Source organism: Protopterus annectens, chromosome 1.part2 (genome assembly GCF_019279795.1).
Source record: "Protopterus annectens isolate FY-2018-M chromosome 1.part2, PAN1.0, whole genome shotgun sequence".
Classification (NCBI taxonomy): Eukaryota; Metazoa; Chordata; order Ceratodontiformes; family Protopteridae; genus Protopterus; species Protopterus annectens.
The window spans coordinates 319,626,509-319,644,352 of record NC_056727.1 but is presented as its reverse complement, the minus strand read 5'-3'; positions in this window follow the sequence as shown (position 1 = coordinate 319,644,352).

The window sequence follows — 17,844 nt, the reverse complement described above, 5'->3', positions numbered from 1 at the left end:
ATTTCTCATGGTTAGCTGTCAATCTAGATGTTCTGATGGCCTGTCCCTTTACAACAATTTAAAAAAATGTGCTGTGGGTGCATACTATGTCATTGTACATAGCTGTTTCTCAAACATTCTTTTCTATATATTTCTGTAGTAAGATATCCTGTTTCCTTCTTTGTAATTTTATCATCCAGGAAATCTATGGAATTAAGGAAGCTCTTCACAGTAAATTTCAAAAAAACTGGTACTTTGATTAATTTTGTCCAGGAAGAAATTTAACTCACTTTCTCCTCCTTCCCACAACAGAAAGAGGCCATCCACCAGTCTGCAGTAAAAACGTATATGTCCATTTATGTCCCCATTCAGTATACTGTGATGTTCCCAGGTAGCCATCACTAGGTTGGCGTAGCTATTGGCACATGATGTGTCCATAGCTACACCATCCAATTGTCTGTAAACTAAATGCTCAAACATGAATATATTATTTTCTAATATGAGCTCCATCAGGAAGTACAAAAAATCAATCATTTTGATATTATAAGTAGCATCCTGCATCAAATACTGCTTCAAAAATTTTATACCTAGCCCATTTGGAATACAAGTAAGATTGTACATCAAGGGTCAAATACATGCAATTCAAAATAGATGTCTCTTTAGCATAATCATACAAATCCTTAAGAAAATTTTTTGTATCTTTTAAAATATAGATGTTATTAAGTAATACTTGTTTTAAATGTTGTTCTGCATAAATGGACAGTGGCTCCGTACTCCATCCCTGCCCTGCCACTATCAGTCTCATAGGTGGATTAGTGATATTTTTATGGATTTTAGGTCAGCCTTGAATTATAGGGATAGTAGGTTCATTAACAATGAAATAATTATACAAATCAATATTAATAAGACGACTTTGCAAGCATTCAAAAACAGCATGATATATCCTGTTACTATAATATCCAACTTTTTCTTAGTCCACTATTTCATATACTGAGGTTTCACTAAGCATATTCAGCATGGTATTCTTATAAAAAGAGTAGCCCATTAAAACCAAGGAACCCCCTTTATCTGCAGGTCTAATAAATATAGTATTGTCTTGACATAAATTACTTAAAGCTTCTCTTTCTTTCTTGTTTGTTTAAATTATTAAAACATTTCATCTTAGTTCTATTGTCATAAATGTTGTATACATCTTTAATGCAAGCTTTTTTTAAAAGTCTCGACAGCCCCTTTCATATTAGGTACATAGCAACTCTTTTTCCTAAATAATGTTTCATTAAAATTAGTATTTGAATCATTACATTGCAATTTCAACATTATATTTCTAGTGAATGCTTTTAGTTCAATTATATTGCCTGTTAAAGTTATTCTACTAGCTGGTATGAAACTCATGCCTTTATTAAGAACACTGGTTTCATGTTCTGTTAAAATCCTTGTATAAATATTCCATATCAGAGATGGTTTTTCTTCTGCCACATTTTCTTTATTGTATTTGGATTGTTTTCTTCTCTCGATGCTTTTCTCTTGAAATGCCCCCTGCTTTGAGAGCGCTCACAAAAATGTGTCCGTTGGATTGGATATGGCATTTCAAGTTGACTTTGCCCTATAAATAAAGAATTATTAACACTAAAATGGTTATTGCATGCTGAAGTGGTATCCTTCCTGCATGCTCCACCTGGAAAGGAAGGTTTAACAGCTTTGGTGTTTGTTGCATTCATTATTTGAACACATTGAGCAGGTTGAAGCACTTCCTGGTCTGTTTCTACAGGCATCACATCTTCTTTCTCTGCTGTTAAGATGGAACTGATTGCAGCCTCATTAGGAGCACTAGCAACAGTTTGTGGGTTAACATTTAAAGCAGGGCTATTCATAAATTCCTCTTTAGGCCTAACAAACATTCGGCCTATACTGAAGTCATTTGTATCCCTCTGTATCTTTTTTCAAGTAGCTGTTTTTCATATGCATTTATCAGTTCTAAAATGTGATCCACCTTAACATCAACAACGGAAGGTGGATACTTCTCATACAATTCAACTTGTGTTCTACTGATACCTAAAGCAAGTGAGTCTTCTTCTGGCTTAAAGAAATTTATTAACAAGTGCATATAACTATAACTCATTTATAAGTTAATGAACTGCCATTGTACAAGTAAATCAATGTATGTATTGCCAAAAGTTGGCATACTGAGTACTCTTAACCCATGAGGTACAAATTTTAAGCCAATACAAGCTTCAAAATGGAATCCCTGCAAATGCAGACAAACTAACTTCCATGCATCATTTTCTAGTCTGTATAAATCTTTGTTCAATACTGCAGGTCATACTCACAGCTAGTTTCCATAGGTGTAGTCATATCCATAGGCAGAAAGTCTAGTAGTGGATTCTCCTTGCTCTCAATAAACATTAATAGATTTCTACCTTTTTGTGTATTACAGCCATCTGGCTCAAGAATAGGATCCAGTTCCGAGGAAGTATTAATCCCTTCTGCCATGTCTCTGCACCACTCCACAGCTATTATCAACCAGCAAAAAAAGTATGATGGTAGTGCAGGTAAATTGGGTCTTCAAAAGTAGAGTCAGTCCAAAGAAAATGATTTGTATAATTATGCTAGAGACATCTAGTTTGAATTGCATGCTTATGACCCTTGATGTACAATCTTTGTTTACCTCTATTCCAAATGGGCTAGGTATAGAATTTTTGAAGCAGTATTTGATGCAGGATGCTACTTATAATATCAAAATGATTGATTTTTTGTACTTCCTGATGGAGCTCATATTAGAAAATAATATATTCATGTTTGAGCATTTAGTTTACAGACAATTGGATGGTGTAGTTATGGGCACGTCATGTGCCAATAGCTACACCAACCTAGTGATGGCTACCTGGGAACATCACAGTATACTGAATGGGGACATGAATGGACATATACGTTTTTACTGCAGATTGGTGGATGACCTCTTTATGTTGTGAGAAGGAAGAGAAAGTGAGTTAAATTTCTTCCTGGACAAAATTAATCAAAGTACCAGTTTTTTGAAATTTACTGCGAAGAGCTCCCTTAATTCCATAGATTTTTTGGATGTTAAAATTACAAAGAAGGAAACAGGAGATCTTACTACAGAAATATATAGAAAAGAATGTTTGAGAAACACCTATGTACATAGACATAGTATGCACCCACAGCACATTTTTAAAAATGTTGTAAAGGGACAGGGCCTCAGAACATCTAGATTGACAGCTAACCATGAGAAATTTTGTGATGAGATTCAAAATCTTCAAGGGAGATTCTTGGAGAGAGGATATACTGATAAGGAGATCCAGCCAATAACCTCCACAATATTTTTGTCCAGAGAAAAAGAAGGTAAGCCTTACTTCTCTGAATCCTATAAAATCAGTCAGGGACAAGAGGCCCATATTAATAGAAATATGAGAATTCCTATGACCTATTCTAGTAATATAAAACTTTTACAAGGGATATTTGATAGAAATTGAAATATCTTATGTGCTGATGATCGAGTTAAGAATATAGTGGGAGATAAACCAATATATGCCTATAAGAACAATAAATCCCTGAAGAGGTTATTATGTGGCCTCAGATAACAAAATACATTTCATAAAGAAGTACTAGATGTCAACTATGACACATTTCCATGCAAAAAATTTAATTATTGCCATCTACTGGATAATAGTGAAACTTTTTTATACCCAGATACAGGCAAAACCCTACTTTTTAAGTTGGTAGCTAACTGTAATACTACCAATATAGTATATTTAGCTTACTGTGTTCTGTGCAAATCATTCTATATAGGAATGACTACATGTAGATTACGTGATCGAATAAAAGAGCCTGTATATGACATCCATAGAAAAGCAAACACCAGTGCGCTAGCAAAGCATGTAATGGAAACAGACACATCACATAGCTTTAAGTTCATGGCCATTGAGCGGGTATGGCTAGGAACTAGAGGGGGTTCTGTGAAAAATAAGGTGGAAATGAAGGAATTAGAGTTGATTATCAGAATGCGTGCTACTATGGGTAAAGGACTGAATGATAAAATGTCCATTAAACCCATATTAGGTAAGAGACCCCTTACTAGATGACTGTGTATCTGCTTTCAAAGTATTTTAAACTGTTGCTTTAAGTTTTAATTGGAATGTACTATGCACAATTGAATTGGAGATATGATTGGATGAAATGGATTTAAATAGTAATGAATGTAACAGTTGTTTGTCTGATGAAGCAGCTTTGCCTGCAAAAGTGCTCACCTGTTTGTTTTAGAATAAATCTGTATGATTTTATTGGCTGTGGTTTGGTGCCTTCTTTTATTTTTCTTTGGAATGATTCTACTTTTGAAGGTCCAGTTTACCTGCGCTACCATCATATACTTTTTTGATCATTGTGTTGTTGTTGTTGTTGTTGTTTACAACTCAAGTATTCTCAGTATTGCTGACAACATGAGAGTTGTTGCTTGCCCTCTTTCCCATTATTTTCCATTACCTAAAGTCCTGATAATGTGTGCTAGAAATTAAAGTTCTGATGTGCAAGGAGATATGAGAAGGATGAATGTGTCACTGTAATGTACTTCTTGCACTGGTCCTTGCTAGATGTATGCTCTTTGAGTGATTTAATTTTCCTTTATCATTGCTGGTTGCTATAGAAACCAAATATTCATCCACCCATAACCCCTTTTTCCCATTTTTGCTCATGGGTTCCAGGTGTCTCTTCCCCAGTGACAATCATCTAGAGCCAAAATTTACACCAGCTTGTGGCTAGCTCTGTCTCGATAGTTCCTCCACACTACACACTCACATGCACACCACACCTATGGCCAATTTAGAGTGTCCAATCCACCTACTGCATGTGTTTGGAATGTGGGAAGAAAACTGGATTGCCCGGGAGGACATGCAGACTCCACATAGAAGGCACCACAGCTGAGAATCAAACCAAATATAATGTGTGTAAATTATATTAAACATGGCAGTGATGATGTTTATTGTAGAATGCACATGCATAGGTATGATGTGCACAATATTTATTTATTTATTTTATTTTACATTTGTTAATCAGGATAGTCCAACTGGACACAGGTCCATTTTCAGCAGAGGTCCGGGGAGAAAAGCTCCACATGTGGATAGATACAGAAGAGTTAACAGTAGCAGTTTTATGTTTTTTGTCTTTGGGCTTTTCCTGGTAAGGGGTCACCACAGCGGAACTCCGGTCCACTAATGATTGGCAGTAGATTTTTACGAAACACTGAGGTGCCAGCTCGACACCCAACCTTTAACGAAGGCATGCTCATTTACACACACGTCTTTCGAATGCTACCCAACCGTGGGGAGGACATGCAGACTCCACACAGAAGGCACTCCCAAGCCCAGCCGACAATCAAACGGGAGAACCACTTGCTGTGAGGTAACAATGCTACCGCCATACCACTGCAGCATTATCCAAGTTACATATATGCATACATACTTAAAAACTTTACAATATTAATTTTCTTGATAGAATATAAACATTTTTAGTTGTACAAGGCTAAGGTAGCATATCATTCAGTAGCATAATACATTTGAGAGTGATAGTCAATGTTTCAGACTTGTTAAGACTTTTCTACAGATAGCCAGGTAGTAAAGTGAATGGTGAGATGGTTAGTCAGGGTTGGTACAGGGCATAGCCTGTGACATTTTAGGTATATTTTGAGAGACGTTTTAAACTGGTTTATAGAATGAATTGCTATAAGTTTGGCAGGAAGCCGGCTCCAGATTTTACCAACAGAGTTGCAAAATAATGACTCACCTGCTAAGTTTTTGGATTTAACAGTTTGTACCGGCATTTTGTCAGAAGAGTGGAGTGTTTTTAGGTTACTGTGTGGGGTAATTATATTTCTGAGTATGGGTGTACTTTCAGGCTAATAGAGGACTTTGTGGGCTATTATTAATTGGTTATATTGGATTTGAGAGGGAAACTCTAGCCAGCCCGGGGATCATAGGTTAAGACAGTGGTGGGTTCTATATGCCGAACCTGTGGCAAATCTGGCTATGTTATTATAGCAGCTATTGAGTTTATTGAGGTCAGATTTACTCAGGTTTGTATAGATTGGGGAGGCATAAAGAAGGGTTAATAGTAAATGTGTTTGGGCAATAACTGTCCTAGCAGTTGGGGTTAGAAATGCCTTAATTCTATATAGAGATCCTAGCTTTTTGTTGACTGTTTAAATGGTTTTGTCGATGTGAGTGTTAAACTTAAGGTTATTGTCAACAATTACACCTAATAGTTTTGTATTACTTTCTGGGGAAATGATTGTGCCATTATTAGATGTTATGGTAAATGATGGGAATGTAACTTTCCAGGTGAAGGTGAAGAGTAGCAGTTTTGTTTCATTTGGATTCAGTAGAAGATGCCTGTCAGTGAGCCACCACTTAATACTATCATTGGAATGATTGCACAGGTGTATGTGATTCTTCTCCATATTTCCACATTGACACAGGTGTGTGCACTGCCAACAGCAGTTAGTATTGTTTCCTAAATACACATAAGGCAATGCCAGCCTCAGAATTCTTCAACCTGCAAATCTCTGTTGTAACATTAATCATGTGTGTGCAATTTATTACCATTACTCACTCTCTCCAATGTCAGAACAGTACAATACACCTGCCACACATGTGTAGATAGACATTGTCAGTACAATCATGTGAATGACACAAATATAAATGAACGAGCAACAAAACATGTATAATGACCACCTTACATTTAAAGTTTATGAGTGTAATTCTACTCATGTTAATCATTTATATGAATATACAACATGTTCTTGGCTAATACATGTTTAAATGTACATAACCTTTCTGTAGTTCCAAGTGCCAACAAATGGAAAAGAAATGTCCCTTTCTGAAGTGCATGACACAAAACCTGTAGGATTTATTGATTTGTGTTTATACATGATGAGCTTGAGAATACAACACACTGTCATTTACAATATACACATCTGATATGAAATACCTGCAGTATATGCAAAGGCTCTATATTAGCTAGTCAAAGTGTCAAAAGAGTGAATGCTCTTTCATCGACTGCTAATATGTGAAAATGCACAATGTTGACCGGCCGGAACAGCAATGTTTTTCCCAGAGAAATAAATTGCTGGGCCATTGTTGGAACTTTGCACTTTCCTACACTGTGGTTCAATCTCGGAGTTGGTATATTTAAGTAGGAGGGGTGTGGGGGGCACAGCCCCCACATCAGGTTGGGTATTGGGGGCAAAGCCCCCCCCCGCTGTATTTTGTTTGTGGATTTTTTTGTTTTTTGTTTTGTTTTTTTTTTTGGGAGCAGCTATTTTTTTCCCTGGAAAAAATTGCGGTTCCGTATGTTCGACTTTGTGTGTTTTCGAATATTAGTTGTCAATGAAAGAGCGTTTGATCTTCTGACACTTTGACTAGCTAATATAGACCATATGCAAATATACATTAATGTATCTACTGCCCTTGCTGACTGTTTTCTGAAATCAACATATGATACACGTGTCATATTTATTCTCCCTTGTTACCCTGTTGCTTTGTGTCCTTCTCACATCATTGGACAGCATTTCCATTTTTATTTATGTGCTTTGGTCAATACAGTGAATAGGATTACTTTTATTACAGCAATATGAAGAATTATTTCTGACCAAAATGGTCTTTGTGCAGTTATTATATTCATTACCTAGATACAGTTCCACTTTTAACTTCTGATGCTTTTTGTTTGTGCACTGATCTCTATGCCTGAGTACAATTTCCATGTTTCACTTCCCCTGCATCTTAATTCTTTTATTAAAGTTGGCCTTGTCTTGCATTATGTTGTCCCTGCATGCTCACTCACTAGGTTTACCTACAAGTAGCACCTTTTGTTTACATTATTTGCTTGAGCTTCTGAGCACCTTTTTGTGGCTACTAATACTTGTGCTGGCCATGAATAAGTGTTGTTAAATGTGTAAGCTTATGTAGCAGCTTGCATATTTAATGAACACTGTTGCTAATCCCAATAATCATGTAAGCTTAGCACAAAGTACACACGCTTGTTAATGAATCCCAGGAAGTGTTTTTCTGCCTTCTAAAATCAGAAAATAAAAATTCTAATCCACCATATAAGGAGCACCGACATGTAAAATAAGGACAGACCAGTGATACAAGTTACCTCTGTAGGGTACTATTTATCCCACTGTGCATGGGAAAATGTTATCACTATGGCTATACAAAATTTTTGCAAAGTCTGTCAGTCATAAGAATGTAGTAGGTAGTCATTTGTTCTTAATATTATAGATAAGCAAATAATCAAGTCTGTAATGCAGGCCAGTCATACTGTATGTGTAAATATTTAAAATAGTTCTTTGAGTAAATCAAAGAAAGAAACATATTAGCCACAATGTCCTCCTGGTTATTTGAAGCTGTGTATGCAGAACATGACATGCCTAAAAGCAAAATATTTTATGGTATGGTTCATTGCAAATGAGGGTTATTTGCATTAATTATATAGAAAAATATTACTTTAATTAATTTATAGCATTTATTTCAGAGACTGCTTGGTTTTTTTTTGCCTGTTTTTAACCCCAATTATCTCCTGACCTGAAGTTGTGGACAACAAAAAGATGGTTCTTAACATTTTAAGCTAAGAAGCCAATAATGCATTCATGCCTCATCAACAACTGCCAGTCACACATACAGATTTTCACTTGTAACCCATCCTCAGCTACCAGTCATGGTCCCTAACAACTTGTGTCTGGAAAAGCAGGCCCTTAACCCCATCCTAATTATAGCTTCGAGTCCGAACTCCAAACCAATCATTTGATTCTATTATAATAAGGTAAATATGCATATAATATATGTCTGACAAATTACAAATGATCTCAGTAATACTAAGATTCTGTTTACTAGGATGCTTATTAAGATTATTAGGGGCATTTGATCATTTTGCATTCTTGCATAATTGCTATGCATTTCAGAGGTAAAGTAACTGCAGCTTATCAGTCTTGTACAACATATTGTTTTATTTATGCTGTCTCTTCCATTACATTGCTGTGTTTATTATGTACTTTACTTTGTATTGTTCTATACGGACTGTATTACTGATCTGTACACTTTACGTATTTAAGATGTCTTCATCTACTGAGATACACCCAAATGGAGGGTTTGTCTTGATAATTGGCCTGATCGATGTTGAGTATCAGGAAATGACTATATCTTTAGACCTTGATTATATATTTTTAGCAATTAAATGTACTAAATAAAATGATTTCCTGACAACCGCCATCATATGATGGTCAAAAGAGGGAGAGCTATCAATCTAAGGATCTAGATACCTGACTACTTTTTAATTTTGTGGCAACCTGCTAATATCCCGTTGGACTGCCACCAATAAATGTGATGCCTCTGACGTAAAACCCAGGTCAGTAATTAAGGAGCCTCAATCTTCACCACTGACTCCAGTGTGGGAGCGTCACAGAAAACACCAGAGCACAGAGCACACAATAGTAAAATTCCACAATTTGCCTTAAGACCACAACAGGAACACACTCTGTTTTCCTGGGACTGAACTATATACCTCTGTCCATCCCAAATGTAACCCCTTATCATACACTTCAAAGCAATGTGTTCCAGTTTAAGACCTCTGAAGCACTCACACTGAAAATAAATTTAAATCTCACACATTCAAACCCTTATTGGAAGTCTGACACAGATTTTCAGCTGTGTCCCTTCCCCAATACAAAATAGTAACACTGCAATCACAGTCAGACAGGTCTACATACCCTTCAAAGGGTGATCAATTATTAAAAAAAAGAAATATCAAAATAAATGATAGCTATGACCAGAAGCAGCCAGGCATTTGAGGTGACCTGTAGAGTATCAAACATGTATAAACACTCTCTAATCTCTAAAGAACACATGTATTGTCCAGCCACAATGTAAAGTAATGAAAAACATTTAATAATAAGTAAGATGATTACAAGAATGTAAGTTAATAATTTTCAATAAATACCAGAATTCAATCACCAGAAATATAAAATTAAACTGTAGGACAGTAGTCCATCATCTTAGAAAACTCTATCTGAATAACTAAACTTTCCTAATCTAACAATAGAATACTGTCCCTGATCTCATCTAAAACATGACAGCAAGGCAAGACAAGCTTACAGTTTTGGTGAGTCCTTTTACTAGTTATCTTCTGCACAGCAACTCTTCACTAACTGCTCAGCACTGTAACTGACTGCATCAGTCTCTTTTATATTCCAGATTAACAGTCTCAACTGTTTTATTTAAAAAAAATAACAATCAGCTGTTTGAAAAAGAACTATTTTTCCTGTCAATCAGCTGTTTAAATAATCACCTAGCAACCAGGAACATTCTCATGACATCACCTACTCTTCAGCTGATTGTCCACAGACAGTTTGTACTTTATAATCTCCCTCATAAACATGTGCAATTAAAATGTATCAAACCACTGGCAGATTCTTTAAACATTTTATACAAGCAGGGAGATACTCAACATTTTAAAAACGTATTTACATTTTCACAATTAGGCATGATGGCATACAATCCAAGTTTATCTGAAAATATAGACAATTCCCTGCCAGACATGCTAGCACAGATGACAGTGCTTTCATTTTCTTCACAGTGTGTTGTCTATACAGTTTGATGAGGAGAGGGATTATCTACCAAAAATGATCTTATTACACTTCCTGGCATTTAGTGTGAGCTTATTTTTAGTGCACCCAGGGTTTACTAAGCAGAGTTCATTCTGCATAAAATAAAATAAAAATTGGAGAAACGTTAAAAAAGGCAGATGGAATTTCTTCTTATACTATTTTCTGTGAATATTTTTCTTGTACTAGAATGTCATCTCTTCGAATTTTCCATCATATGGTAACAGTTCATTTCTTTGCTATGTATTACATTATAAATGTTCTCTTTTACCATGTTGTCATGGCTATTAGTGTTTGTTATGACACAAAGAAAATTATAGCTGCTTTTGTAAAATAAATAAACAAATACATACATACATACATACATAAAATTTGTTTTTTTAAAAGTTTGTATTTAAGGGACTCTTTACTGACAGAATTGTCAAAACAGGTAAAAGGTAAACTTGGATTTGACATGATAGCGAATAAAATATTTCCTTGGAGAGGGATTTTATCTTATAGGCAGTTTAATTTTATTACTGACATTCAGCTGTGCTTTTTTCTAGCATGAAAGTATATAGAAATTGGCTTGTGAGAAAAACCTGGTTAATGGAAAATACAAATAGAGAGGTTTAACAATAGTTTGGCTGAGTGGACTCAAAAAAGACTACAAAGCTATTTTTATATGGTGTACTACAAATGTACAAGTAAAGCATGTTGAGTATATTTTTCTACACATCTAAAGCCTAGTGAATAAATATCTACCTGGACATTGAAAATAAAGTATTTATTCACATTAGTAAGAGATCAAACATAAATGCTGTTGATGGTCAGTGGGAATAGAAGCTGATTAACGTGCTAGACAATGCTAAAGAACCAACCTCTGTTGCAAATTCTACAAACAAATGTGGGCCTAATCTCCCCATGCATTTTGCAATGTATTTCTTACAGTCTTTATTATGCCTAAGCCTGTTTAATATTATATGAAAGGCTGCTGACAGTGCAACAAGGATCTTGTTAGAAAAGGAATGAAGTCCTGCATCAATACAAGTATATAAAGACAAGATAAGTAGCCTAAGTGTAGGGTAAGTAACAGGATGATAAAAGAAAAAAAATAAAAGAACACATACAGTGGGATAAGAAATCAGGAACAGCATGACGAAAAGGTGTATGAGACCGCCAGGAAAAAAACTCTAATGGTTTGCCAGTTCAAGAGAACTGTGTTTCTGAAAAGAGGGAAGGACTCATATTTAGGAATGCTACAGATGCAGCAGAAATATAACTGAAATATTTTCCTTGTGCTGTATAACAGTGAAGATGCATGATGCCAGAATGGAATGGTGAGACTGGGATTGAAGTATACAGATGCATAAATGGGAAATGACCAAGTAGGAATCAGAGAAGGAAATGAATGGGTGCCATGAACCATAAAACATTTGCTCTAAAAGACCTGCTCACCAGGTGTGGTTGGAATCAGCAGTGGCCCTTAATGAACCAGTGGCTAAAATTAACTATGTCTCTTTTGAAACCTGTTCTCACAGGGCAGGAGATGAAGACTGATTATGACAGTAGTTCTATTCCACAAAGTTGGTAAGCTGGTCACTTACTGACTTGTAAGTATCACTTCTACCCAAGGGTGGTTATTGAGGATTTATATAGGGCAGATTGGTACAGCTCCTGAATGTCACTTCTCTTCCAAATGCACTGTATTATGGTTCCAAGCAGCAGAAATCTTGGAAGTTTAGTTGATTTCATTACATGACTGGATCACCCCCAAAAGTGGCCACATTGAGTCCTGTACATGTGGTGTATGTGGACTTCAAAAAGACCATTGGTTGCATGCTACTTAACAGGAAGGTATGAAAGGCAAGTGGTTGAGACCAAAAATGATGATGTGGATAAGAATCTTGTTGAGGAACTGAATCAAGAACTATCTAGAGAAAGGATGAGAGCTTGTAGAGGTTCGCAAGGATTAGTGAATGGACTGGTGCTATTATACATATAGGTTCATAGGTTCATACTAGGCTATCTGCCCAAGGGCATTTATAAGCCTAGCCCAGAGTTTTGTGGCTTTCGCCACCCCTTTAGTTTGGAGGATACTATGCCCATTATTTTGCTGTGCCTCTGTCAAGCAGTGACACTGAGATAATCCCTGGGGTATATCTGCGATCTCCCATCCATTGGTCAAGATTTCTCTTGAACAAAGCCAGCGAGGTGCTCTGCCTCACATGTACCGGGATTTTGTTCCACAGCATAGGGAGTCTCTGGGTGATGAATCTGTCCCTCCAGCACGTCCTATTAATAACCATGTCAAGGTTTAAGTCTCCCGCCCTTGTAGTTCTGAGGGATCTAGATTTTTTGAGGTGAAGCATGTTCATCAATTCTGGGTTGGACATGGCCTTGTATGTCAGGCACAGGTCACCTCTGAGCAGACGATAAGCGACTGAATAGAGCTGGAGTTCCTTCAGTCGGGCAGCATAGGACATATTTTTGAGACCCTTTATCCTTTTGGTGAGGAACTTTTGGGGCCTTTCCAGTTGCTGCAGGTGTCGTGTCAGATACATTCCGAATGGGGCATTGTACTCAATCATTGGTCTGATGAGTGATGAGTACAGGGGGACAATGACCTCCCTTGATCTAGATGTGAATCCCTTCATGATCAGGTGGGCAATGTAGAAGGTCTTCCTAACTACTTTGGCAACGTGAGTGTCAAACGAAAGGTTACTGTCAACCTGGGTCCTCAAATCCCTGATAACCTCTTCTGTGCTTAGTGGGTTGCCACCTATATGGTAGCTAGGGGTAACCTTGTTTTTCCCGAAGGGTATGACTATGCATTTTTTGGCGTTTAACTTTAGGCCATGGCTCTGGCACCAGTTATCCATTTCTATAAGACCCTTCTGAAGGATATCTGTGTCAGATGTGTTCTCAACTATGGCGCCTAGTTTGCAGTCATCTGCAAATTTTGTCAGCCATAATCCTCCTGTGTTTGCTTGTACTTCTGAAAAGTAGATGCCGAACAGGAGTGGGCCCAGGACTGAGCCCTGTGGGACACCACTTGTGACAGGCTTTGAGTCTGAAATGGCGCCAGCAACTCTGACCCTGTGGGTTCTGTCACTTAGCCAGTTTGCAACCCATCTTGTGACGTATGGGTTTACATTTAAGCTGATGAGTTTTTCAATGATACCTGAGTGGGGTATTGTGTCGAAAGCCTTTGCCAGGTCAAGGTAGGCTGTGTGGACTGCCTTTCCCTCATCAATGGCCTTGGTGACTGTTTCGAAAAAGTCAACCAAGTTTAAAAGGCATGGTCTGCCTTTGACAAAGCCAAACTGGGTTGGATCCAAAGTCTGCAAGTCCCCTATGTCTTTATTTATGAGTTCCATTATGATCCTCTCCATAGCTTTGCAGATCAGGCTTGTCAAGCTGATGGGATGGTAATTTCCAGGGTCGGTGGAGGCACCGCCTTTGTGAAGTGGGACCACAGTTGCCGTACGCCACTCCTTGGGCACGTATCCTGAGGTGAGGCTAAGATTGAACAGCTGCCCTAACTGTGGGTTTAATTCCTCATTGAGTTCATGGAGCACACAACCGGGGACACCATCTGGTCCCATGGATGCTGTGTTGTTTGCCTTGGAGAGAGCCGTTCTCACCTGAGCGTTAGAGATGTTTGGAGGGCTACAATCCTCTGGTAAAGATATCTCACCTTTTGGTGGGGAGGGGGGGAGAAGTTTGCATGTGTCTCATTTGAGACAGAATATTATTTCACTCTATGTGCTGATGACTTAAAGACTACTGCAGAGGTATCAGATGGGGAGGATAGACTCCCACAGGTTCTAGTGTCTTCTACAATGGACTGATTTTGGTGTACAGGAATATAATGTAACTCTGCTATACTGTGCAGTTTTTTAGAGGAAATCCATGAGTTATGTACATGTGTGAAGTTGTAGCACTAGGAAGGATTAAGATGGAGGAAAATGATGTAGATGTTATAATTACTCCTCAGATGAGACATTCGCTATGATTCAATAGGACAATCATAATGACTGCCAGAAATATGTTATACCTAGCCATGAAGGAGGGTATAAAGGCTGTTGACATTGCCTTTCATTTTATGCACGTTTCCATTGTTGATGCATTTTTTTCCATACCAGGAAAATTCTATTTTTACTAGAATATTAGATTTTATTTCTTATTTTTTATTTGTTTGTACTTGTATTATTGTATTTGGGCCATGTCTTGGAGCTTATCTCCCCGGGCCTCTACTGAAAATGGACATATATCCAGTTAGACTAGCCCGGTCAACAAATGTAAAATAAAATGTAAAATAAAATTATGCAGGATTGTTACGTGTACAACAGAAGTATTATGTCCAGTTCCAGCAACCCCTCCTTCAAAATGTACATAAGATTAGTATAAAGTAAACTGCTCAGTGAAGGGAAATGGAGGTTTCAACATATGTGGAAAGAACAATGGAAGTAGACAGAAATTAGGTGGTATATCTATCTATCTATCTATCTATCTATCTATCTATCTATCTATCTATCTATCTATCTATCTAGGGAATAATCCATACTTTAGGAGATGTTATGCATAGACAGGGTGGTGGGAACTTGGAATGTATTGCTAGAAGCAGTGGTATATGGTCACTAAATAAAAGGGTTCAAGGTGGTCTGCAACAGATTATCTAAGAAACATAGCAGGAGTAAGTACAGGCCATGTAATTTGGTGCAAGGAAACAGTAAACTAGACATGGTAGCCTACATATATACTTTCATCAGCATTCTCATATGTTCATAGATACATAGTTAAACAACTCTGGGTTTACATAATGCATTACCTAATTCAGCACTTAAACTCCACACCACCACACACACACACACACACACACACACACACACACACACACACACACACACACATGCATGCACAGACACACACACACACACACACACACACACACACACACACACACACACACACACGAGTGCACGCACACAGTGTTTTATTTATATGTACTTATAATTACTCATAAGGCAGACACAAAGTTTAGTAGTATATTTGTTAGCACCCACATTTGGCAGTATTGATGCATCTGTTTTGATTATTATGCCCATTTAGATCGACTTGAACAGTTACACAGAAAAACACAAAAAAGAGGGCTGTATGGTCTAGTGCTGTATCCAATGAAGCAAGACATTAAATGACCGAATCTGAGGGGGGAAGAGAAAACACACAATGTTCATTAGAAGGTACATACACCCACAATGAATAGGTAGTAGTTGACTGATCTGTTGTTGACTGTACTGAGGTTTAGCTGAAATGTCACACAGAGCAATGTACAACAAAATAAAGGAGGGAGGGAATATCCAGTATTAGCATCAATAAAAAGGGTTATCAGACATTCAGATTCATGGAAAGTACAGAAAGCACTCTGTGATGCTGAAAGGATAATTGCCAGAGAGAAGGGTGGCATTTTTAAACAAATGTAACTGCTATACAACATGTTCCATAATACCAAATCCCGATTATTAGGAAACAAACACCTGGATCTCTGTACTATAGCTGGAGCCTGTACTGAGAAAGAAGAAATGTAAAGTCCCATTAACACTGCAAGACATGCAACTTCTAAAGCATACTCTATAGTGCTTCTTTAGTATTCATAGGTCTTGCCACCTCATTTCACAAATAAAAGACTCCTTAACTTACAGCACAAGCTAAAGTGGTAACTGCATTATTTTCAAATAAATGATATCTTATCTTCAGGCAAGTTTTGTTATGTTACTGTAATTGAATTGCATGACTTTACACCCTCAGTGGTTTTGAATGCATCAAAATGATTAGCGGATAAAACTTGTTAAGTGCTGTAATGGTGTAATTGCTTTAATTAGTATGAGGGATGGCAGTCATGCAGCTTTTACCCTTTCCTGGTATGATCATGTGAGCCTTCTGGCTCCACCCCTAGGATAAAACCAGGCCATATGAGACACTTGCTTACATACACATCAGCCTTGGTAGAGATTACAGCTACAATATGATATGGGTTGTTACTTAGGGTGCTCATCTCACTTTTTTTAGTAAGAAAATACAATGTCAAATGAGGGCAAAAACTTTACAAAGCTCAAGATAAAAGACTCAGTTAAAGTGTTATACCTGTGGTGCCCAACATTATAAGGCCTGCCCAGAAGATCCAAAATAAGGACAAACTGCAAAGACTGACATAAACCATCTCTTTATGACCTGAGCTGGCTGTTCTTTTAATCTGTACTGAAGTCATTTTGCTTCCAAATGCATCAAAATTAGCACAGTCAAATTATCTTCAGTGGCCTGCATTTACATTCCTCCAAAACAGGACGCCTCTGTCATGGATGAGGCCTTCTCTGGCTCTACCTGCATTTTACACCCAAACTTATTACAGGCAATGTAAAGCTAAACTAGACCCTCAGCAATAACGACTTCACCCATCCAGCACTCCAGCTGTATGGTCTTACAGCTTGTAATATGTTCTGCAACTCATATTGATGAAACATCAGGAGGTGTTGGCTGAACAGCTAACAACCCTAAAAACACCCTTTTTGTAGGTGCCATGGTTGATATAATTCATGACCATCTCCCTATTTGTATGGATTGAAACCAGATAAAAATAAGTTGCAGATAATTTGTCTTATAAGAAACATCAAATCCCTGTTGTATTTAAATTGACACTCAAAGCCATTGACAGGTTGCCTTAACACAAGCTCCCTGTTGATGAAACAGTCTTCTGCTTTATTTATTTATTTATTGACATTTGTTAACTGGGTTAGTCCAGCTGGGTTAGAAACCCATTTTCAGTGGAGACCCGAGGAGAAAATCTTCAGTTAGAGATATACAGTATAAATCTAGTTACATCCAGTGTAAGTTTTACTACCAGGCTATACCTCATATCATGCTTTTCGGCCCCACAACCCAGACCGAACCACAAAAGGAGGGGGAGTTTCCATATTTATCAAGGATATCCACACCGACAGGTTAGTGGCATTGCACGTAGTATCGGAGACCATCCATGTGCAACTAACAGTGGGCAAGACTGCTTTTCAGTTTATAGCATCCTACAGACCACCCTCTCAAAGTCAGGAATCCCACTCGGCTTTCCTGAAAACATTGGAGAACATGAGGATCTCTCCAAACACCATTATATTGGGCGACTTCAACTACCCAAACATTGACTGGGAGCACTACTCAAGCCCCAG